The following is a 26,354-nucleotide window of genomic DNA, read 5'->3' on the forward strand; positions in this document are numbered from 1 at the left end:
CAAATACAACCCATTTACCATTATGTTCGCTTTTATTGTAGTTTCATTTTGAATAGTTTACTTTATTAAGAATGTATCTATTATTACCAATAGTTACATCGAAATCACTGATCACTTAACAAGTACACATCCGCGACGACGATCTTTACAAAAACGATCACTGGAACTGAATATTGATAACGGTTGCTTTTAAATTCCGTAATGAATTTGTTTATGGAGAAATGTTGAACACTAGTAATAATTTAACTGATATTACGCAAAAAAAAATTGAATACACTGCTAATAATTGAACTGTTTAATTCCGTATTTTCGCCTAATAGGGTAAAGGTTGGTAATACTGTGATACGAATAATATTGTGATAGTTCTTATTAGAATTTATTACAATTTTACTGAGCGAGAGAAGGACCGGATTTGTGCAGCAACTTGTCCACGAACATTCCCTTAATACGTTGACGCAAAAAACCGATCTTCCTCTCGCTCAGTAAAATTGTTATAAATTCTCAAAAAGTACATTGTCAATATGGGCACAAAACTTGAAAAAAAAAATTGAAGTGAAAAGATTTTACATTTGGAAAAATATAAAAGAAAGTTATGTTCAAAACCTCATTTTGGGAATCAGAACTGTTAAACGCTTTTTGAGTCCACCAGTTCACCGCGCTATGGAGTAATGGTTAGCACGTCTAATGAGAAGGCCCGGGTTTAAATCCTGGTTGGAACAAGTTACCTGGTTGAGATTTTCTCCGGGGTTTTTCCTCAACCCATTAAGAGCAAATGCTGGGTAACTTTCGGCACTGAACCCTGGACACATCTCGCTAGCTAGCATTATCACTTTCATCTTACTCAGACGTTAGATAACCGTAGCAGCTGATAAAGCGTCGTAAAATAGCCAATTAAAACAATTAATGCTTTTGACATTGACGTCATCTCGTGGTAATTGAAGAGTTCAGAGCCATAGTGGGCCAAGCGCCGTTTATTAAAAATGGAGAAAACAAGGGTTAAAATTAAATTATTACCACAATTTAATGAAACATATAGCAAGTAATATAAAGTATGCACATTAAAACTAAATGTTCATTCAACTATGATATTTATTTAATTTTAACCCTTACTTTCTGCATTTTTAATAAATGGTGCTTGGTCCACTATGGCTCTGAACCCTTCAATTAAAGTCACACGTTATTCGTCGCTATGTACTGACGTGAGTTCGAATCCGCTTGGGCTGATTACCTGTTCCAGTTTTTTTTTTGTGGGGAGTTTCCCCAATTTTTGCACGAATATCAGGTAATTCCATGGCGATCCTCGGACTTATTTAATTAAATACCACGTATTCGATAACCGCGTAGTTGTTACAGCGTTGTTAAATTGCCTATTTAAATTATTTGTAACTGACTCTTGTAGAATCACAATTGTCCATCTTTCGTAGAAATTTCATGAAGAAAATGAAAGTAATAAATATTTCATAGATCCTAAAATACAAGTATAGTACTCTCATACTTGACATTTTCAAACATTACCTAAACAGAGTTCCTTTCTTATCCTAGCCATCAAAGCTGTTGTTACACGAAGGCTGTGTAAGTCACCGTCATAAACAAGAACATTTGAAACATCGTTGGACATCGTTCATGTAGTTGATGATAACTTATCACAACGTCACATGAGTTTCTTTACCTTCATTATTTGTTTGTGACTAAGAATTTTATAGCAAAAGCCTTAGTACAAGTTATAGACACAGTTGAACTTGATTATTACGTCATCGAGGAGACTAAAAATGATATCGCAATAAACGAGTACTAGCTATAAGAAAAAATAAACACAATCAATAAATAAAATTAAAAAAAAATCATACTCACAATATTACTTATTTTGTACACAGTAGTAATTTTATTTAATTAGTAATTTTATAATAGTCTCACAACAATATTGCAACTTTTAAAATACTTTACACTGTTCTTGTTTTAAGATTATTTAAAAAATAAAAAAAGACTGTTCTGGGTTGTATAAAATAGTGAAATATCAAGTAAAATACTATAATGTACAGTCATTAAAATTCATACGGCTTTCACAATAAATAAGAGCGTACGTTGAAGAAATATGTATTTTTTTTTTTGCTACCGTTTGTAAAATGCCATAGCTATCTATAAATAATATTCAATTCTTCCTTCATGTCAAATTCACGGAACACATCGACTTACTTTCAACACTCTCAATTTGTTTTATAGCATTAACTTCAAATTCTACACTTAAAACCTTTCTTTATTTTGTATCTTTCACCTTTGTATTATTTGTAACTCCTATTTGAAACTGAATGTCTCAAGTTACACTCTGAACTGATTGTTTCGTTTACAGTACGATATTACCCGACCATTCTATTTGTGGATCGTTAGTTGCTTGTACTAATACACAGCGTGCCGCTGTTTCGTCACCTGTGCAGTACGATCACTCTCTTACTAGTCATAGACAATCTCTTTCTCTTTCCTACGGAATAACATAAGATCGCAGCGCCGCTGTTTCCGTTCAACATACAAAATGGTCACCTAGTACACAACTTGGCTTGTTATTATTTGTAAAGATTTTAAGAAAATGTTCGGCTTACCAACACTCCATTCTTTCATATTCTAGAGTGTAACAACAGTGGAAATATAAATCTTACAAGCTTCCTCATTAATACAGTGTTGGCACCTGTTAGTTTAAGTATACACGCATAAAAATCTTAAGTGACGAACATAACATTTCTCCAGCACATCATAATATAGTGATGATACTGAACGCATATGTCGACATTAACTGTTAATACGGACATAATATTAGAAAATAAGACTTAAGGTAAAATGATCATTTTACTGTATTATGACTTGTATTCCACCCAGACACAAGTCCGTAATACTTATTTACTTATGGCTTTTAAGAAATTCGGAGGTTCATTGCCGCCTTCACATAAGCCCGCCTTCGGTCCCTATCCTGAGCAAGATTAATCCAGTCCCTACCGTCCTATCATACCTCCCTCAAATCCATTTTAATATTATCTTCCCATCTACGTCTCGGCCTCCCTAAAGATTTTATTCCCTCCGGCCTCCCAACTAACACTATATACATTTCTGGATTCACCCATACGTGCTACATGTCCTGCCCATCTCACATGTCTGGATTTAATGTTCCTAATTACGTCAGGTGAAGAATACAATGCGTGCAGTTCTACGTTGTGTAACTTTCTCCATTCTCCTGTAAATTCATCCCTCTTAGCCCCAAATATTTTCCTAAGAACCTTATTCTGACACCCTTAATCTCTGTTCCTCTCTCAAAGTGAGAGTCCAAGATTCACAACCATACAGAACAACCGGTAATATAACTGTTTTATAAATTCTAGCTTTCAGATTTTTTGACAGCAGACTAGATGACAAAAGCTTCTCAACCGAATAACAACAGGCACTTCCAATATTTATTCTGCGTTTAATTTCCTCCTGAGTACCATTTATATTTGTTACTGTTGCTCCCAGGTATTTGAATTTTTCCACCTCTTAGAGGGTAAATTTCCAGTTTTTATATTTCCATTTCGTACAATATTCTCGTCACGAGACATAATCATATGCTTTGTCTTTTCGGAATTTACTTCCAAACCTATCTCTTGACTTGCTTCAAGTAAAATTCCCATATTTTCCCTAATCGTTTGTGGATTTTCTTCTAACATATTCACGTCATCCGCATAGACAAGCAGCTGATGTAACCCCTTCAATTCCAAACCCTCTCTGTTATCCTGGACTTTCCTAATGGCATACTCTAGCAGCAGAGTTAATATTCATAACATTCAAGTGATCAAGTCAGTGAACGTTACACCCACCCCTGATTCCGCTTACGAAACCATTAAATACCTCCTACATGTCTCGACTGTTACTTGGGCTGCCTAGCAAAAATGAACGGCTTAAGTTAGACATTCTGTATATTGGAGCAAGTAGATTAATTTAATTCAAAATTTTATTTTAATGTTAATAGTAATTATTTTATGAATGAATACTTTCTGGTTTGTATTCATAACTATCATTAAATATTTTGTTATGGTGTTAAAAATAAATAGCAGGCCTATATTACGAAAGAAGTTCATAATGTGTACGTTATGGTACGAGTCAATTTTTAGGGTACGAGCGAAGCGAATTTCCTAATTTTGACGAGTACAGTAACTGTGTAACTTTATAAACCTGCTTCATACGTTATTTTTTGTACGACAGCATTATAAAACAATTAACAAATAGCATCAGATTTGTAATGGTGTGTACTTTGATATCATGGTCTATGAAGAAAGAGGTTGCTATGACAACAATGATGTATTAATATTATAACATGGCAAATCGTTTCGTAATGTTAACTTTATAGCACAAGTTATGCCGTCATAATAGAAGTCATGACGTTTTAATTGTCATGGTAATATTTTACGGCTCTGGTACAGTGATATGGTATGTTATGCACGATTTTCACTAAAGATAAAGACTGTTTATATTGCTGGAGTACAAAAAAGTATATTAATATTATTACGTTTCCACTTGAATATCTATTATTTAACTCCCGTGTACCAAAATTGAAGTTGAGAAAAACATTAATGTTATTCCGTATTTTGTCATATCAAAGTCATACTTTTACATTGTCTTTTTTATTGTTTGACAATAATTGCTCCATTTCTTTACTAACTGTACTAATGACATTATTGGTTATTTGCGAATTTTTCTCAATGATAATCTTTGTAGAACACGAAGTTTATAGAATTTGTACAATTGCTAAATGTCACATACTAGTAATGTGTCGTTATAGAAATAATAAATCACATTTGTTTTATACAGATAACACCGCAATTTTAAACGATTGTCGATGTAGTCTAGGTGTCGCTCTAACCGCGGTCGCTATAACGAAGTTCAACTGCATAAAGATAAGAATTTTAATATTCATTTGGGATAATATGAAAGAAAAAAGGACGTAATATGTAAACGCATATTACAGCTACGCTCCTTAGGCATGTATTACAAATACATCACTTGAAAGTACTAATGCCGGCACTGAACTTAGCAAGTCATAAATATAAAACCAGTTACACTGTTTAAAACTTTAAAAACTTTGTGGAAATAAATTCTGTGGTGTTCGGGTAAAGGGGTATAAGTCATTTTTTTTGTCCAGGTGGAATTTTGTTCCCCAGATGAACATACAAGTTAAATTATACAAGTGGGTGCGCAAAAATCAAAGAATACTAGCAGTTGGTGTGTTTTATTTGTGTAGAAAATTATTTGTAATAAGGGTTCCAAGCTTAATTTTCATTTATCTCCGAGCTCATTTTATGACTTATCTCCCTTTACCCAAACACCACAGAATTTTACATGTCAAGTGCAAGTTGGAAGAAACGCACGCAGTTTCACAATCATATGATGCTTTCTTTCTTGGTCTGTTTGAAATCACCTTCACTATCTACTTTATCTGTCTTTGTCGTAATGTAAGCTAGCTAACGTACAGTTTCCCAGGAAAAGGATGAGACGATTGAATATTCCTAAGTCTCAGATGTAAGACACTGCGCATGATCGGAGACCAGAGCACCGATACACAAGATAACGAATATTGAGTTACTTAAATTCAGGCTATTTGGTTTGTTACTAGCATCGTTCCGAAATTCAATTAAAAAACTGCAAAAAATATGATAATATTACGTAAATAAAAGATAAATATATACATAAATCGTGTAGTTAAATCGACAATGGACCTTCATGACTAGATCGACACTCCGCACAGAAAGGAAAGCTTTCATGTAGTTTCCATAGCTCAGACGGTAAGACTTCTGCGTGTTGTGTAGAAAAGTGCGAGTTCGATTCTTAGTCTACACAACAATTTTTTTTTGTCTAAATAACGTTGAAATAGCTAAGTCACGTTGAAATATAGTTTTACAAAGTCCTGAGATTAAGTGTTAATGATCGCAAACAATACAAAATTACAAGTTATAATATTATAAACGTTAATCTAATGAATGCATTTATACACACACATATATACAATGTAAATGCATATATATTAAAAACTAACAATTAAAATGAAATTAAAAAAATATATAATAATAGACAAACTTTTACACAAGGTTTAGAGTCCTTAGGCTGTGTCATTTGTTGAGTAATTATTACAATAATTTATTAATAGCTTTCCCATATGTGTAAGAAATGCACTCGCAAAAAACAATTTTTGTTAAAAGTATGGCTTTGGATTATTTCATTCTCACCCCTGCAGTTAATTTTAACTATTTTATCTACGTGTTTGCATTCAATTTTATTCATGTTATGATTGAATGTATAAGCACTGTTGCAGTTATTGACTAATTACATATATTAATAATTATTATTAAATACATCTGTTAAGTAACCAATTGCAGTATCTTTTGCAAAATCTTGAATGTTTAAGTTGTCAATAATATTTCTGTACTATATACTATAATACGTTAAAAGAATTTGCAATAGATTTGGGATCCTCTACTTTATAATCATTGGTTTTAATGAAAAAATATTTTCTTTCTTAGGATACCTACAAGTTTAAATTTAATAATATTACGAATAGGTTTAATTGCATTATCTGAATTTTGTACTTTTCTACTCAAATATATTCTATTTCCCTCTTTCATAATTTTTGATAAATTACACTGTACTTCTTGCAGTATTTAAGAACACGAAGATCATTACATTGCAACTCATTACATATAGATTCTTCTTTTTAATACATGAGATTTTGAAATCCCTGCGTTATCTACATGTTTTAACTTTTGAATTTTTTCACAACATTGAGTGGAGAACATCCACTGAATTGATTATGAAATTAAGTGAAAAATTCAATATATTTACTCTTAATATCAGTAGTACCAGTGTCATATATGTTTTTCCAAGATTCATTTTGTAGACATAAATGTAAATAATCACTAGATACAGCAATTACGATCCTTTCTTAGTTTTTAAATTAATATTTTGAAATTGTTCAGTGACATTGGAAACACTTAGGATTTGTTTATCATGGTCAGACAAGCCATTGATTATAGGTTCTGTCGAATAGGAATTCAGTCTAATTCTGTGTACAAAACGTTTATCAATGGCTGTGTTACTTCAGCTTGTATGCTATGGGAAAATGACCCTACGAATAAGGTTTCCAGTTTCAAGGAGTGAATTTAATTCACTTTTGCGGAAAAGTTCCGAGAGATAATCTATGTTTATGTCACTACAGATCACAAATTCCATATGAGATTTCTAAAGTCTTTTCTTTACAAATTCAATGTTGGCTATAAATATTAATAAATAATGTAAGAAATATGAATGATTGTAGTTATAAGTCTGATTTACATTATAAAAAGCAAGAAGTTACATTCCTCGGCAAGATTCGAACTTTCGATGTTTGGTTTTGTCGTCCAACGCACAACCACGGACCTATTCAATGCTTATGTTAATAACATACAATTTAGCTGTAGCAATGTGGTGTCATAACTTGGGGTTTGTTTATTTAATGTAATTAGATTTAATTTGATTAGTTTCGCAACAATTGGACTTCCTGTTATATCCTGTTATTTAGATATTTAATTTAGGGTTGATTTATTAACTCTTACTATGCAAGATGCCTCTTATTTCAATAATTCTATATCATGTTAAATAGTCATTGTCTACACTAAAGTATTATCGTCATCTCTCATTTCTCATCGTAATGGCGAACCGACGTGACATGAGACAGCGAGTTATAGCTCTAGTTGAGGCTGGATATGGGGCTAGATCTGCTGGCCGTTTGGTCGGTGTTCCTGGAAGTACAGCCGCGAGATGGGTTCATCGTTACCAAAATTTTGGGGAGGTCGAAAATCGCCCTATTCCTGGGCGTCCGCGGATTTCTTCATTGGAAGAGGATGCTCTTTTATTCGAGACAGTTCGACAGAACCCCTTTCTGACTGCTAACGAAATAAGAGCAGCATCTAACTTTCCCGGCTCTTCACAGACTGTGATCAGCAGGTTGAGGAGCCGGAGGGCTGCGCAAATGGAAATATTGGGGGAAGCACAAGCTGTCGACCGTCTTGCCTTCGCTACCAATCGAGTGGATTTCGATTGGAGAAATGTAATTTTCTCCGACGAAACAACCATCTCGAGTGATTACGAAGGTCCTGTCCGTGTTTATCGTGAGGATGGTCTCCGACATGATCAGCGCTATGTGCACCGACGTGAAAGATCGGGGCGCTTTAGCATATCGTGTTGGGGTGGATGTCTTACGATGGACCTGGCGTTATAGAACGCATCGATGGCCGGTTTAATGCGGAAACTTACGAGCACATTCTGGAAAATATATTCCTTCCCTCCGCCCGAGAACGTTTTCCCGAAGGAACATTGCTGTTCCAGCAGGATAACCATCCCGTGCACTATGCTGCAAGCATTCAAAGATGGTTTCAAAGGAGACCCGAGATCGAAATCATTAATTGGCCTCCGAAGTCACCTGATTTGAATGTCATCGAAAATTTATGGGCGGAATTGAAAAAGAGAAGGATAGCCATCTATGCCCACCGACGCCCTCGAAATCGAGACGAATTGTGGGATCAAGTTGTTGACACCTGGGAAGATCTCGCCGGGGATCAGAACTTAATCCACAATCTCGTGACATCCATGCCGGATCGACTTAGAGCTGTAATAGAAGCTGATGGCATGTGGACAAGATTTGAAGTTAACAGGTCTCTTTTGGTTCTTATGATTTTTGTTTGAGGAAGAATACTTTTAACTTCCAAGTAAGATTTATTTTTTTTTGACGAGGTTCAGCCCACTTGTAAGACCCAGAAATTGGGCATAAATTATTCCATATTTTTCGACAAATTAGACAGTCTAGGAACTCTGAACAAATTAATTACACCTCAATAAAAAAAAAGTTTTACCTGGGATCGAACACGAGACATTTCGGTTATACAATGGAACCGGCACGCTACTATATGAGCTACCGAGACAAGACAGTGATAGCAGCAGTCCAGAATGTAGATCCCTTAGCAGGCATTTGCCATTCGGTACAGTGAAGCAATGATATTTTGGGACTCGAGCTATGTTGTGAAATCCTGGCCTTAAATGGCAGTCTTCTTCGTGATCCTTATTCTGGTCCTTGTCCTTGTTGTGGTCCTTGTAACAATTCTTGTACTATCTGTCATGTTATGTATCCCTACGTCGATATCGAGTGAACCGCGCTGTAGAACTTTAACTTCCGACGACCAAGAATCGTCTCATTCTTTTTCAGGGTAACTGTACGTGTGACTATGGGTACGTAGGCCTATATTCATCCAAATAATTGACAAAATTTAATTAAACTCCAGGAGAGTTTTACACAGCTATGGAATAATTAATTAGCACGATATTTTGTAATTCTCTCTCTCTTACTGATTAACATGAATTTTTGTAATTTCGGTAACACAGACTTCTATTCAACACGAGATCTTCAATCGTTGTATAGTACAAAATACAAGATGGGCCAGTCAAACGGAAAGATTTCAAGGCGCAGAAAAAGAATGAAAAGTTAGCCTACTATTATAACAATTTAGTGAGTAAAAATGACAAGTACATGAATAACCATTAGGTATGCAACAAGAAAAAAAAATCTTAAAAATTACGTCAGCCTTGTGACCTCCATTGAAACGCACACATTCTTCGAGTCTGACCACGAACTGTTGCATAACCCCTCCCAGCATATTGACAGTTATCGCAGCGACCTCTTCTCGTATAGGCCCTACGTTGTTTTATGGCTAGATTGCCCCAAACATCTTCGTTTTGAGGTGTCCCCATAGGAATAAATCACATGCCGTTAAATCAGGTGACCTAGGCGGCCAAGCGATATCCCCTTTCCGAGAAACGACGCGGCTCGGGAACAAAGCATTCACAGCATCAATCGAAATTCTTGCGATGTGGCTTGTTGCTCCGTCCTGTTGAAACAGTGTGTTTTCATTCACTGGAAAATGGGCGAGTTGTGGTGTAAAAAAAGTTCTGTATCATTTCAACATGGTAGAGATAAACAACTTGGTTACTAGGGAACGCGGATATAGTGATGTCACCGCCTAAAGAGTCATAAATTGTGAAGTAGGTAGGTAGAGAAGAGACGGTTATATCCATTCTCACCCTCTCCATATGAACAGTATACTGCCATCAAATCTTTCCGTTTGACTGGCCCACCTTGTATATAAATCACAGAGCACGATTACTGGTATACTCTGTCAGGAAGAGAAAAAATATCAGAATAGCCAAGAAAATTTAAAGTAACTTAGAAATTACATCAGGAAGATTCTTATTGTAGCGAAATTATTATATACTTAAATATTAAAATATTCTGAAAGACGAAAGCAGCGTCGAAAATATCAGGGACATATTGAGATCAAAAGGCACAGACCTATTATTCTAAACATAAATTAATTTATAATAATGATGACGACGAAGAATATTAGAATTATCGTCAAAAATTGTTTTTAGTAAAGAAAGATATTATAGATTGTTAAATTACAGAGGCCCTAATGTTAAGTTACTTATCCTTTAATTAATTAATTAATTAATTCATTCATTATTAATTCATTCATTCATTCTGCATATATAGAGAGCACAATGAGCGAATGTGAGCTTAAGTGCAAAGATCAGGCCCGGGTCTGGCCAAGCCAAGCCAAGCCAAGCCAAGCCAAGCCAAGCCAAGCCAAGCCAAGCAAGCCAAGCCAAGCCAAGCCAAGCCAAGCCAGAGTTTTCTTGAATACAATATATAAAACGATCACAGCTTAACAGAGTATGACTCATTTAAAATAAATTAATAAATAATAAGAAAAGTGACATGTTTCTCCTTCTTTATTCCATTTGGTGTTGCAGTAGGTAGAGGCCTGGGTCTGTTACCATAGTAACCAACCTTAACTGTTCGTATAAGTTCCATACTCATTTGATTTGGCCGAATGCAGGTCTTTCACTGCAAACCCAGCATACTCCAGTCTTTCCTATTTTCTGCCTTCCTCTTTGTCTCCTCATATGACCCAACAATCTTAATGTCGTCTATCATCTGGTAACTTCTTCTGCCCCGAACTCTTTTCCCATTCACCATTCCTTCCAGTGAATCTTTCAGAAGGCAGTTTCTTCTCAACCAGTGACCCAGCCAATTCCTTTTCCTCTTTCTGATCAGTTTCAGCATTATTCTTTCTTCACCCACTCTTTCCAACACAGCTTCATTTCTTATTCTGACTGTCCACTTCACATGCTCCATCCTCCTCCATATCCATATTTCAAATGCTTCTAGTCGCTTCTCTTCACTTAGTCGTAATGTCCATGTTGCTCCCCATACAATGCTAGTCTACACTCCACACAAAACACTTCACTATTCTTTTCCTTAGTTCTTTCTCCAGAGGTCCGCAGAAGATGCTCCTTTTTCTATTAAAAGCTTCCTTTGCCATCGCTATCCTCCTTTTGATTTCCTAGCTGCAGCTCATGTTACTGATTACAGCACACTCAAAGTATTTGAAGGTGCCCACTTGCTCTACTGCCTCATTTAGAATTCGCATGTTTACCTTCTTTACTTTTCTTCCTATGATCATGGTCTTCGTCTTATTTGCATTTACCTTCATCCCATACTGCTTACAACTGTCATTTAGCTTCAGTGACATAACCCTTAGTATCGTCTCCTCTTCTGCTAACAACACCATATCATCAGCAAATCTTAGGAACTTTATTCTTCTTTCTCCTACTGTTACTCCTCCCATGTTCTGAAAACAGTTCTTCACTAAATTCTCCAAGTAGATGTTGAATAAGGTAGGTGATAAAGGGCATCCTTGACGTACTCCTCTCCTTATTTCACTTCCTACTAACATCATTCCTTATCCTATCTTGACTTTGACTCATTGTTTCATATAAATGTTACTGAACAGATAGATTGGCGTAGGTCAGGTTAAGTTAGAGTAGGTTTACTTATCGTTCCAAATGAGAGAATTAAGCAACGGTAAATTGTTCAGAAGAGGGTTTAGTTGAGATATAGTTTATTGATATTGGTGAAGACTTAAATTCAGTATGTTTCGAATGTTAACTGTACTATCATCTTCAGACGAATAATGAACAGAATTCACCGTTTTGTTTACCCGACGACGAGAAAAGAGTCAACCTGTCTTAATTCCTATATTCATCATCAGTAACAAAAAGACCAAATTAAACATATTTTAATAGTTTACTTAGCTTAGACCATAGCGAAGCAAGTGCTTTTCTATATGTTTACTGATACTAAAGATGTTCCATTTGTATAAATAATACTAACGCAAAATAAAATGTTATTTAAATTCTTTAAGGTAATATCGGTCATTTTTCAACGAATAAATAGTACACTATGTATCGACAGGAAACAGGTAAACATTGCCGAATGGACGTTATGAATGTTTCCATTTGTTTCAACCAGTGAATGTGCTGTTTCCTTTTGTAGAAAGGAAGATGGCAAGAAATTCATATTACAGATTCTGTGCAGAATTATCCAAAAATTTTGTCCAAAATGGTGATTCTTGATGTAATTCACGTGATTGGTGTATGTATTACAAAATTAATACAATATTTTATATAAAAATACTGTTTTCCCATCTATGCACCAAACACTGAACAGAAACAATGGAAAAATACCATCAACTTATTTATTATTAGGCAAGTAATAAGAGCTAATGTCTTGCCTCTTGCCTTAACCCTACTCGACCTCGACATGGTCAAGCGGACATTTATGACTTGATATAGACTATTAAAGGTTAGGGTCTTATACGTGATGTCAGGTATTGCACAAACGTTGAACTTGACACCAATACGTGAAATTTACCAGCAAAGTAATTGTATAACGTGTGCCGTTGCAGTCAACATCAAAGAACAATAATTCGATAAACATCAATAGGCTCTTGTTGGGAGGATATAAAGAGTTCAGAATGAAGGGAAAATACCCAGGTAGTTTGTCTTTATATAGTAGTAATGCCCTTCTTATCTTGAGGAAGATTGACTTAACTATCTACTATAATGACTGAGCCGTTTTCCGCATATATGGAGCAGATAAATATTTGTGAAATCTTACGTAAAGTTCTTTTGATATGCTATCAGAAACAGTACATAAACATATCACATTATTTGTACAGTGTCTATCGTTTACTATGCTTTGCTTTGAAAATTGTGTACGTGTAAGTTTAGCGTCGTGAGCTCATAATAACATGAAAATTTTCTAGACTTAAGCAAAATGCATCATTCTTATTTCTATGAATGTGAGAATCATAGTGTATAGTAAAATGAATTATATACCTTCTATGAAAGATTCTTCAAGGAAGGTTCAATTAATGTTTCATTCGTAACACACTGCACAACCTAGAAAAACGTGTCGAAGAAAGTAACGATCTTAATAACGCTCAATGAAATTGTAAGATTAACTAAACGTGAAATATCACTCCAAAACTTGGAAAATTTAAGCTGGAAAGGTAGAGAATAGTGTCATATTCATTTGAGGTAGTTTCAAGTTGTCTATTTTGACTAAATATTTCTGTTTATCCTTAAACGTAATATACACAGCTATGATATTCTTAATTTCGTAAGCTCTTTCAAATTATCCAACAGTAACTGAAGTTTTATTAAAAATCTCAAATAATTAAAAATTATATTCTCAATATTGCAATTTGAATCGCAGAGGAGTTAATATTTTACGCTGTATTGTTTTTATGGTGGCTGAGGTTAGCATGAAATAATTAAAACTTTTTAGCAGCATATAAAATCATGTTCACAGATACATAGAACTGATCTTCGTTAAAGATATTTTTCTCCTGATTTTATTGAAACACGCGTCATTGCAATGTATTTAGGTATGTATAGGCTTCGACAGTGGGAAGTTGAAAGAATTACCAAAAAAAAGAAAAACAGTGATGTTTAATCTAAATTTGATGGAATAAAAGTTAAGGTTGACAAACCGAGATTTAAGGAAAGAACTCACAGTGGCCATATCGAATTTTGGATTGTGTACACCAGTGGTCATCAGCACTCGCTGAAATGAGTAGAGTGCATTGAGGGTAAGGAAATATGCTCCGTCGTGCCCAAGAGATAGCGAGACAACATACCCGCCAGCAGCCACGAATGCACGCTAGGGCAGTGTCTTGTCCGCGGGCAAAAAACTCTAGCCCGAGGGTCTAGTGTTCTGATGATCGCTGGTGTACACCAACCGGCAAAAAGAAACATAACACGAAAAAAAAACCCTTCATTGAAACATTTTCACGCCCTTGGCACATATTTTTCTATTTAGAATAGTAGTATAGATTTTTCTTCTCCCTTGTGAGGGACTTTGCATATAAAAGAGTAATTTATATTACAAGAGATTAAAATTAGATTTTATCCGCAGATGGAAAGCTCAGCGCTCGAGGTTTCCGAGTAATAACTTTCACGAAAGCATAAAATCTGTTTAGTCTTGTGTGCTAAGCAATATTTTATCCATTACTGGTATCTAAAATTAATTTTAAATTGTATACATTTCCTTTTCGTAATGTGTTGCATTTTAAGAAGTTATAAATATGAATGTATAGATTTTATTGTTGCTAATGCGTTGATCGTAAGGAGAGAGTGTTAAAAAATAATTCACTTGTTAATTAAGAACTTTCAATTCACTGTTGTGAATAAAGCCATTGTTTACGTTGTTAAGCATTGTGAAATAATAGCCTGGAACAGTGTACCATAAACCGGGATTAGCATCAGTAATTAAGGAAAGAAGACCCCAATAGTTAGGGCATGTACAAAGAATGGGGGAAGATAGAGGTGTGAAGAAAATATTTACGGGGAATCCAGGAGGAAGAAGACTCAAGACGCGACCACGTACTAGAGATACGAGGTTGGAGAAGAAAGACTGGAAACAGAGCCGCTTGGACAATTTAGATACCAATTATGGATAATTGTTATTTATGACCTTCTTATCCTCAATGTGCATCCAACACTATTCTGTGCAATGAAGCTAAAATGAAGAATGATGATCTGAAGAAGATGAGGGGAATTAGCAAAGTGCTACAAGAATACAATGGTGATGTGGACGTTAAACCTATCATCTTAGCAGATTATAAGTTTTGTCCTGTCACTTCATGTGAAGTAGAAAAACTTTTTTCTGTGTACAAGTTTATTATTTACGAACAGGAGAAAGAAATTGGATCCTGAAAACAAGGAAAAATTGTGTTACAAAGTTTCTTAGAGCCGCGAAAGAAAATGAATTGTTTGCATCGTATCGGTTTTAATCCTTTTATCAATAGACAAGAATGCAATAACTAAGAAATTAGTGACTTTTTTCTTTATTCCTAATAATTATAATATTCCTCATTATATGGCTAGCGTTTTACTCTCGTGTGAAACTATATAATGGTAAGTTTGCTGGCTCTCCAGCTTTTAGTGCACATGAAGGGTTCAGAACCATAGTGGTCCAAGTGCCATTTACTAAAACCGCAGAAAACGAGGGTTAAAATGAAGTTATTACCATAATTCAATGAAAACATATAGTAAGTAATATAAAATATACACATTCAAACTAAATGATATCTCAACCTTCATTAAACTATGGTATTCACTTAACTTTAACCCTTGCTTTCTCAGTTTATAATAAATGGCTCTTGGCCCACTGTGGCTCTGAATCCTTCATATATAAGTGCATATTTCAGATTTTAACTACGTGTTTGCAGGCATACTTTAGGGCTTTTAGTGCTTATAATTCTCAACACTACCAACACTTATAAGATTAGCGGATTATACATCAAAACAAGACTTCAAAGGCTACTTTAAAGTAGCAAATAACTTAGTAATTCTATTAAACTGTTGAGGTTGTGAACGGTGTAATAATAGCAATGGACCAGTAGTGCTATTAAAACGGTGTAGCATATCGAATTAACAGGAAAGAATTCTCTATCCCACAGCCGCAAAAATAAAAATATTTTATTCACATCGAGCCTTAGTTTTCGATAAGAATTCTTTAACTAATCGCTTTACAGCTCCAAAAGTGAAGTTTATACTATTGGACAAATAATGTAGAATTGTACTTACTTACTTACTCACATAAGCCCGCCATTGGTCCCTATCCTGAGCAAGATTAATCCAGTCTCTATCATCATATCCCACCTCCCTCAAATCCATTTTAATATTATCCTCCCATCTACGTCTCGGCCTCCCCAAAGATCTTTTTCCCTCCGGCCTCCCAACTAACACTGTATATGCATTTCTGGATTCGCCCATACGTGCTACATGCCCTGCCCATCTCAAACGTCTGGATTTAATATTCCTAATTATGTCGGGTGAAGAATACAATGCGTGCAGTTCTGTGTTGTGTAACTTTCTCCATTCTCCTGTAACTTCATCCCTCTTAGCCTCAAATATTTTCCTAAGAACATTATTCTCAAACATCCTTAACCTATGTTCCTCTCTCAAAGTGATAGTCCAAGTTTCACAACCGTAAAGAACAACCGGTAATATAACTGTTTTATAAATTCTAACTTTCAGATTTTTTGACAGTAGACTGGATGATAAAAGCTTCTCAACCTAATAATAACAGGCATTTCGCATATTTATTCTGTGTTTAATTTTTTCCCGAGTATTATTTATATTTGTTACCGTTGCTCCAAGATATTTGAACTTCTCCACCTCTTCAAAAGCTAAATTTCCAATTTTTATATTTCCATTTCGTACAATATTCTTGTCACGAGACATAATCATATACTTTGTCTTTTCGGGATTTACTTCCAAACCTATCTCTTTACTTACTTCCAGTAAAATTCCCGTGTTTTCCCTAATCGTTTATGGATTTTCTCCTAACATATTCACGTCATCCGCACAGACAAGCAGCTGATGTAACCCGTTCAATTCCAAACCCTCTCTGTTATCCTGGACTTTCCTAATGGCATACTCTAGAGCAAAGTTAAAAAGTAAATGTGATAGTGTATCTCCTTGCTTTAGCCCACAGTGAATTGGAACCGCATCTGACAGAAACTGACCTATACGAACTCTGCTGTACGTTTCACTGAGACACATTTTAATTGATCTGACTAGTTTCTTGGGAATACCAAATTCAATAAGAATATCATATAAAACTTCTCTCTTAACGGAGTCATATGCCTTTTTGAAATCTATGAATAACTGATGCACTGTACCATTGTAGAATTATAATCATTGAATTTCGATTTAAATTAATATTTTACAAACGGAAATAATGGAAAAGATTGGAGAATGATGGGTTTGTAGTGTAAGACATGCCCTTGGGCAGAAAACTATGAACGAATTAATATAATTATTACTTTCATAATGTTGTACAAAGCTTCCCATTTAAGATCAGTAGGAAGGATTTTTAAGTACAGTGAAATAGATGAAGATCTTCAATACCAATGGAGCGTACTTTTGTTATGGGGATGTTAACCGCGACGTAACGTGAATGCCTGCTATAAACTTATTTTCTTTCTTTCATTCATTCGTTTTCTTTTCTTTTAATATGCAGATTTAAAGAGTGAAGCAGTAAAAGTTTCCACATGCCTTGAGTCCCTAATATAGCAAAATGGAGTTTCATTGGAACGGGTTGAAATGTTCCAGCCTTGCATAACATTGACAGTAATGATGGCGGCGAAGAGAAGGAAAAGATGATGATGATGATGATGATGATGATGGTGCTGGTGGTGATGATTACAACGACGATGGAGGAGATGATGACTAGGGACAAGCGTTTGACCTTGAAAGACAAAATACAAAAATGGTTCAGCACGAATATTTAAAAGACAGGCACATTATTCCAGGGGGTAATGAACGAGTCGAAGACAATGGTCGCTACGCAAGGACGTAATTACGAAGACAACAAAAAAGTTCAAAACTTCATTTTATGTGAAGGAAAAAGTTTGAGGCACTTCCGTGTGAAGTACTATGCCAAATAAAATTCGCACAAGTATTTAGTTACCTAACACACACTGATTTAGCCTAGTGATATCTAAACAGGAATCTCAGCTTCCAGTCAATCAATTGGAACTTCTCACCAGAGAATTGGAGGTTCAAACCCATGTAAATTTTGCATAGCTAATGGTAGAAAAGTAATATGAAATAATCCTTAGATTGAAAGCGACGATAGGTTACACTTTAATGAACAAAAGCCTTATGTTACGTTTTGTGATTGAATGCACGATTCATTAGGAAATTAGTTTGAAGTTTCAGCAGTCTGGCAACATCGCCGCTAACACAGTCCTGTTTCTTCTCGTAATAGAAATATAAGAAGTCAACGAAATCAGGTCTGTCTCCCTACGTGAAATACCTCCCTCTCTGGTTACAACGTTGCAGTCTGGTTGCATCGTTCAGTGGCTTGAAATTAGTGGTCTTAAAATTAAATATACACGAAATTTATACACGCTATTCAAATAAATTATTCTTTTTTATTTTCTACCGAAATGATAAAAATCACGATCCTACGCGAATAAGAGGATGTAAAACATTTAAGGAAAGACCTTTATTTCTGAGAAAACTGTGAATTTTTCACCGATGGGGCGTTACACTTTTTTGTTATATACAACATGAGCTATTCGCTCTGAAAATCTGCAGGGTTATTTGACTTTCACTCTGTAAAAGCGTCATCTTAGCGGACATTTCTCGTCATAGTAATGCAATTTAAATAAATTATTTAAGTATTTTTAACATATAGAAAATAATATATGTATATATAGAGCAGGGATACAGAACTGGCGAGAGATGGGAGGAAAGCATGGGAAAAGCGTTGGTTCCCCGTCCACAGTTCACCGGCGTTGACTGACGTATCTGTGGCTCGTACGCAATCACATAAGACAGACACTGAACACAAATCCTCTCCTTACCAAGTCAATGACGCGGGGATGGAAGGAAGGGGTGAGTGATGTATTTCGATGAGTGACGTAACGCTATAATTGTCGCCCAGTTCTGCAAGCCTCATCTAGAGACTGGATTAATCTTGTTCAGGATAGGGACTGATGACGGGCTTATGTGAGGGCGGGAATGAACCTCCAGGTTCCTTGAAAGCCATTTGTAAGTAATTATATCTATTCCATTTATTGGGTTATTGGAAATACAAAAAACTGGGCCTAGTAGGCCTATATATATATTTAAATTTGAAGCAGTGCTTAATCACAGTACCAGATTTACTTTGTTCTTTTATACACGTTAGAAAATACAAAAATAACTTACTTAGTTACATTACAAAGAGCGAGGATGTCCGCTAAGAAGACGCCTACATATACCCGATGTATTTCCTAAGCTCCTAAGACTCTAGTCCAGTGGTTGTCAGCACTCGCTGAAATGTGCAATGCGTTCGCGGTGACGTCCCGTGTGCACTGTCGTGCAACAGGGAGAGATAGAGAGCATACCCGCTAGCAGCTACGAGAACACTATAGTTCACTGCGTTTTCCGCGGGTAAGGGAAGCTAGCCCCAGCGTGCTCTGTGCTGACGACCCCTGCTAGTCTATAGTCTTAGTTTAAAGGCTGGTTCACAGTAAACTGGGAACGGAAACAAGAACGAGAACGGAATTATGTCTAAATAAGTGTATTTAAATGTAAGCATTCACAATTAACTATTGTGAATGCTCACATTTAAATAAATTCATTTTAACATTAATTCCGTTCTTGTTCTCGTTTTCATTTCCGTTCCCGGTTTATTGTGAACCAGCCTTAAGTTCATAACTGGAAATTTCTCGATTTAGCATGACATGCCGTCAACAGGTTACCAAACCTTCACATAGCAGCAGTACAAGACAACAGCACGTTAGCAACGGACAAACATCCGTTCGTGGCTTTCACGCGACGTCAGTAGCAAATACAGTGGCTGGTCTTAACAGTAAGACTCGTCGAATTATTTTACAAATTACATTTACGAACTCACCTGTGTGTCACCCGTAATATCAACGAACAAAAAATATCTACACAACAGATGCTTCAATAAAATACTTGTCCACACCTGTGGAGTAACGGCTAGCGCGTCTGGCCGTGAAACCAAGTGGCCTGGGTTCGAATCCCGGTCGGGACAAGTTACTTGGTTGAGGTTTTTTCCGGCGTTTTCCCTCAACCCAATATGAGCAAATGCTGGGTAACTTCAGTGCTGGACCCCGGACTCATTTCACCGGCATTATCACCTTCATTTCATTCAGACGCTAAATAACCTGAGATGTTGAAATGGCGTCGTAAAATAACCTACTAAAAACAAATAAAATACTTTATTGTGCATGTTTTAGTTATGGTACCTTTTCTAGAGGAACCAATTTCGATCCATGCGCAAATGTACAGTATCTTCTTTTTATATACCTACAGTAAATTCGAGATGCGTCCCTTGTCATTATTCTGTGATTTTAAAAGGACGTCCGCCGTTATGGGTCTGAGGATAGCGTGTTCACTTCCCAATGAAACGGTTCTTGGTTCGATTCCCATCGCGGTTGGAGATTTATCTCTATTCTTCGGGGCTGAGTGTTTATCCCTCGTCTTGTATTTGTTCCGTCACGTCTTTTTGGTGGCCCTGCATCGTGATGACCACACGGACAGGAGGTCCGCATGACAGTCTAGTGTTAGTTCAAAGATATATTCTACATCGCATTGGCGTATAAGTCGGTACAAAATAGGAGTTAAACAAAATAACGATTATTTGAGAAGGACACAAAACTAATCACATTGTACTGACATACTTAAAAGTTAGTTTCGTGTGAAACATTATTCGTAAAGAGTACAGTAGGCTAATTAATATTTATTTTTCACGTAGAACTTGCTAAAAAATTAAAATTCAGTTATTTAGATAGGTTTGGTTTGTTTTTGGTTTCCATAGACGTTTCGAGATTTACTCTAGGCCAAACCACATTATATTTTTGTAACTTTATATTATCGAGACTTACAATGAGTCAGTGAGCCGAGGTCGTCGTAACATAAGACAAAGCTTTGACAACTTACAGGATTATTATATCTATGTCATTATTCTTACGCTGGTGACAGTGTTGCCAACCAAGGAACAAGAAATCCCCTTATCATATTAAAAATCCTCCTAAAATTCAGAGTAGCCCCCTGAATTTCGTTTATTTTGTGCTTGAAAAAACGCAACATAAAAATTAGCAAATGTGATTATACACACAATTGAATAAAAAAAAAATTCACAATCATGAACACTGATATGCATAAGAATAGAATACTCACAGTACAATCCTGTATGTCCTTGCACTGGAAGACCATTTCTTGAGAATTTTACTTTTAGGCCTAAGTGTTTCGTTTGCATTAGTTGTACACAGTGTTCAAATATGGCATTCAAGGAAAAAAGGCAAATATTTAAAAAAATATTCAAAGCTCTGGGAGACAAATCCATTGTTGAAAGATAAATTAATATTTTGTATCGACTTATGTCATAGAGTTGATTTTTATTCGTGGTAGTACAAGAAAATAATTACATAATTTGTTATGTGCAAGGATTTTTAATTATTAAAATGAGATAGCCTGTTTGTTTCAAACGTACATATCCTTGAATTTGCTTCATAAATGAATTGATAGGTCTAAAAACATTGATATAAAAGATGCATCATTTTAAGTTAATGATTTAATTTCTTTGGATTTCTCGTAATTCGTCCTCGCATTACGAACTTGTTGGCTCCTGATGTATCGGGACAACAACGTGGTACATTTTTCAAGTATTGCCACAGTACACTGAAAGTCCGTAACACTTGGATCTTGCTGAGTGCAAGCAGACTATTAGTGTCAAACTAAAATTGTTATTCATAGCTCACGTGACTAGCAATTGTTGCGTATAATATTTAATATAAAATGAAATCTAATTAAGAAAACATAGATGTAAAACATAAAATAAATTAAAATCAATTGTATCAAAAGCATAAATTTAGATTGGGGAAATTGTTTAACTGCATTTTACTGCAGACACTATTGTAGTGTAGGCCATGACTTAAGGAAGACAAGGAGAACACGTGTGCAACGCAAAGACGAGCGGGAGAGAGCGTACAATATAATACGTGTAATAAAGAGAGCAAGTGAGAAAACATGCTTGCGAGATGCGATACCGGCCGAACAAAGGATTCATGATCATGATATTCATTGTTCAATTACATAACACAGTAGTTTGTAATAATTAATTTAAAAATAAATCCTAATGACATAGTTTAGAAAAGCACCCCAAAAAGCCCCTCTAAAATTTATCTTTTCCCTAAAAATCCCCTTAACAGTTTTATTCTCCCACATCTCCCCCTGGAAAACCCCCAAGTTGGCAACATTGGCTGGTGTTGCCTTCAATACGGTGTAAGGTTTGCAGAAGTGATTTATTGGATCTTTATAGTAACTATGGTAACGCTTTAAACCCGTATAACGAGCATATACGCTACACGCAAGTGTCTGATTTTGCGGGTTAGTTCCGGATCCGTCATACCTTTTCTCTTAAGCTGATGGGTTTCAAATACTTATTACATATTATGACACGGTCAAAGAACAGTAAAAGTGTTTTATTTAAAGACGCCTTAACTGCAGAGGTCATCCAATGTTGAAATTCAGCATGGGTGAGAAATAACTGGAGAACTAATCCCCCACCGGAGGAACCGATGCTAAGAATTTTATCGTTCTTTGAAATATACCGCCCTCGGTTGGGTTTGAACCCGAAAATCTCTGATCCAAAGACTAACAAGGATCAAAGAAATGTCTAGTTTAAATGTAGCTATTATGACAAAGGAAATTAATGAATGGTAATACAAGCATTTCATTCTTAGCATCAAAAAGTATTATTTATAATTATTAAATCGATTACTATCCATAAGATGTCTAATAAAGACACATTTTCTTAAGTTCTTGTCGAATATAGGCCTAATGCTGTTTCAAATTCACCAGCAAACATTCTAATTGTAGCAGATAAGAAAGTTAAAAATTTTTCGTCCACCGTGTTAATAATTTCAAAAGAACTGCTTATAAAAATTTTGGCCACTCGATTGCAATTACAAGGGCCATAAAAAAAATAAGTTCCCCAGTGGCTGTTAACAGAAAGAAAACATAATTTCATTGGAAACATTTATTGAAACAGACACAGCAAGTGTTGAGCTATTTTTCAACATATTCCCCACCGGACCTGAGACTTTTGTCATATCATGTGATCGACAGAGAGGTGCAGACGGCTGTCAAACGCTGGTTCCGATCCTAGGAGGCTGACTTCTATGATACATGGATACAAAAATTGACCCCATGGTATAACAAATGTCTCAGTTCCAGTGGGGGATATGATGACAAATAGCACGACAATTGCTGTATCTGTTTCAATAAATCTTTCCAAGCAGTTGTGCTTTTTTCTGTAAACGGCCCCAGACAAAATTACTTTCTGGACAGCCTCGTAATTGCGGTCGAGTGGCCAAAATTTGTATAAGCACTCCTTTTGACATTATTAACATGGTGAAAGAAAAAAATTAACTTTATCTTCCTCCATCAGAATGTTTGCTTGTCAGACATGAAAATAAAAGTTCAATTGTGGCTCTAAAATAGAAAATACGCAAAGTCTAGGGTTAACTAATTATAAACATATGCAACAATATATTAAGGTTTTATATTTAATGGATATAAAAGTGTTAAAACGAAGTAGAAACTGATATTTACAAGAGTTAAGAAAAAAGGCAGAAATAAAAGTTTCGAAGTATTGTTTCAATTGAAATCATTTCTTACAGTTTCTTACTTCCATCAATAAATCTGGTGTAATGAAAATTATTTTTGACTTACTTTCCAACTTCTCTTCTATCGCGTGTATAATCATCTCTCTCTATTGCTCTGACAAAAAAATTGTTACGAAACTTTATCAATTACTACTTTATAAGTACCTATTTAATTCACAATTTTAAGTTGTTCAACTTCTTTAAAGGCTTGGTAAGACTTGATTGGATTGTTTCAAAGTACTTTGTGCATCACGAATCATATTTCAATCGATAAATACTCAACTTTTTAACTCACTATATAGCTTTAATTAGTCACGACTAATTAAATGTTATTTAATAGACTATCTTAACACTATTGCGTGAAAAAAAATTGAATCACTCTGGCGGTCACTGGACTTTAAAATTTCGTCTGATTTACTGTGACAGCTCTTATAAAAGGAATCGTGGTTTATCTTTCACTCATTACATTACATTGATAGAAGTTTGCGTGAGTTAGGGCCTACATAATAATCAATAAAGCGCTAAATTCGCTGAGAACTGCAAATGACTAAATTTCTTGAGACTGTCACTAGTGTTCGAAATCCTTTCTATAGAAAGGTCTTTTGTATATTTTAATTCTGTTACATTAAAATTTTCGAGGAATATTATTTCTATCAAAATGATACATATGTATTATATAATTTTCAAGATAGTAATTTTTATCATCCGGAAATAAACCCAGTTTAGATAAACTGAAGAATATAATTATATTTCACAACACAGAATTATGATAACATAACAGTTACATTATTGCAACCATTAGAAATCGGTCTGCACACGATTTAATAAATTATGTTGACGACATAGGTACTGATTCTACTCGAAGTAGCTTCTAAATTTAACTGTAATCATTCAGATCTTATTAGGTCAACATTTTGTTAGTCTAGCATTTAAATATTGAATTTGAAATGTATTCGATATTTTACTAAATAATATTTTCTTGTGGCCGGTGCCCACAAAGATCTAATCAGACATGGACAGTTGAGCAGAATATTATAAAACCGAGTTGTGGGTATTTTATTTAATTATTGTTTGCGTAATCAAGATCAAGGAATTGAATTACATACTCAATTATACTCATAAACACCTTTGTAAAAAATAAAATGTTGCATCATTTACACAATAATATCTACATAAAAGTGCTGAAGAAGATATAATATACAAATAAAATCCACAACAAAGATATTCAACCCGACGAGAATCTTGGACAGCGAATGGTGAAATTTCTATTTTAGGCCTATGTAATTTTCAGGTTAGAAGCTTGATTTATTGTATACATGCTCCTATTGATATCAGAAATGATGTGTTTAAGGTTCATGTTTATAGGTTCAGTAGTTTAAGAGTTATTAAAATTAAAAAAAATAATAATTTGCATATTTTCAATATGTTCATCTCCGCCAAGTTTTAAGTATCATGTCTGAATGTTTTTACATACCTTTGATCTTTTCAGGAAGTTCCTATATTCTCACAATTTTTTTAGTTTTACCTTGTAAAAATAGGGGGGAAAATTAAGCCTATTCATATTCAAATTTATAAAATTTACAGAATGCAGGCCCACATTTTATTTTTTATTCAAAAACCATTTTCTTTTTTTGAAAAAATATCAATATAAATTTGTTAAGTATACTTTAAAGAACATGCAGTAAAAATTTCAGCTTCCTAGTATAAAATCTGTGGAATCCTCAGCAAAGTGGAGGCAGAGAAATGGGCAAAAAGAAAAATAGTACGAGAAAATGAAGTTTAGAATTCGCACACGTCTTGAACTTAATAAACACAGCCGTTTTTAAGATGACGTAAATAATGAAACAACCGTCGTAGGGTTCTAAAACTTCAGCAAAGTGTAAAGTTGGCATCATAGCTTCATTTTCTACGAAAAACGAAAAATGTGATTTTTGACCAAAAATTACCAAATTTTCACCCATCCCCTCCCTTAATATTTATACTAGTTATTACAATGATTTCTATTTAAGGCTACTGAAGAAGGAATAAAAACAAAATTCATAACAAAGATAATATTCACTCCGACGAGAAGTAAATCGAATTGTGTTGAGGAGCTGTGTGTGGGTAGTAGTAAGTCAGTCCGTGCTGACGGTACTTGCCTTGTGACTGAGGACGTCCGGCGTGGGTGACCAGGTGAGACGCGAGTGCTTTGCCAGACTATCGCACCGACCGTACTGGAGGTCTCACACGTCACTTTTTAAATGTGTGAATATGCTAACCTCGCCTGCTTACTCGTGTAAAATGCGAAGAGACTTGTTATTGGACGGTGGATCTTCCTCCCCTGGTTGCGGTCCAGGGTCGATAGGGTAGGTTGAGCACAAGAAGGGGGGGGGGGCAGAGTAGATTAAAAGCTTAACTGCGACTAGCTCGGACATGTGACACCTAAGTCGGACGTTTACGTCAAAAGTACAGGAACAATGTAATGGCGTGAATTGGACGAGCGAGTTTGTCAACAGGCGCAATCACGCATACAAGAACATCCCTGTATTTCGTTCGGCGATTACGCACGCGCTTTATGCCAGTTGTACTCCAGGCCGGTAACACATGCCATTTCAACAAACATTTTAGCCTATATTAACACTCAAGTGTATGAATAGAATGACGTTCATTTATGTAAGAGCCAATCATGAAGGAAATAGATCAAACTTCTTTGCTAAATGTACGTGCTAGTTT

The 26,354-nt window shown here is 35.3% G+C and overlaps 1 protein-coding gene across 1 annotated transcript in view; it reads right to left on the minus strand.

Moving 5' to 3' along the window:
- NKCC (sodium potassium chloride cotransporter) overlaps nucleotides 1–25,918 on the minus strand; it is a 155,782-nt gene extending 129,864 nt beyond the window's left edge. The window contains exon 1 of the mRNA XM_069823783.1: nucleotides 25,781–25,918. The gene's annotated coding sequence lies outside the window, so the exon portion shown is untranslated. The remainder of the gene's footprint in view (nucleotides 1–25,780) is intronic.
- Between the last annotated feature and the right edge of the window lie 436 nt (nucleotides 25,919–26,354).

Source organism: Periplaneta americana, chromosome 4, assembly GCF_040183065.1.
Source record: "Periplaneta americana isolate PAMFEO1 chromosome 4, P.americana_PAMFEO1_priV1, whole genome shotgun sequence".
In the NCBI taxonomy this organism is placed as follows: Eukaryota; Metazoa; Arthropoda; class Insecta; order Blattodea; family Blattidae; genus Periplaneta; species Periplaneta americana.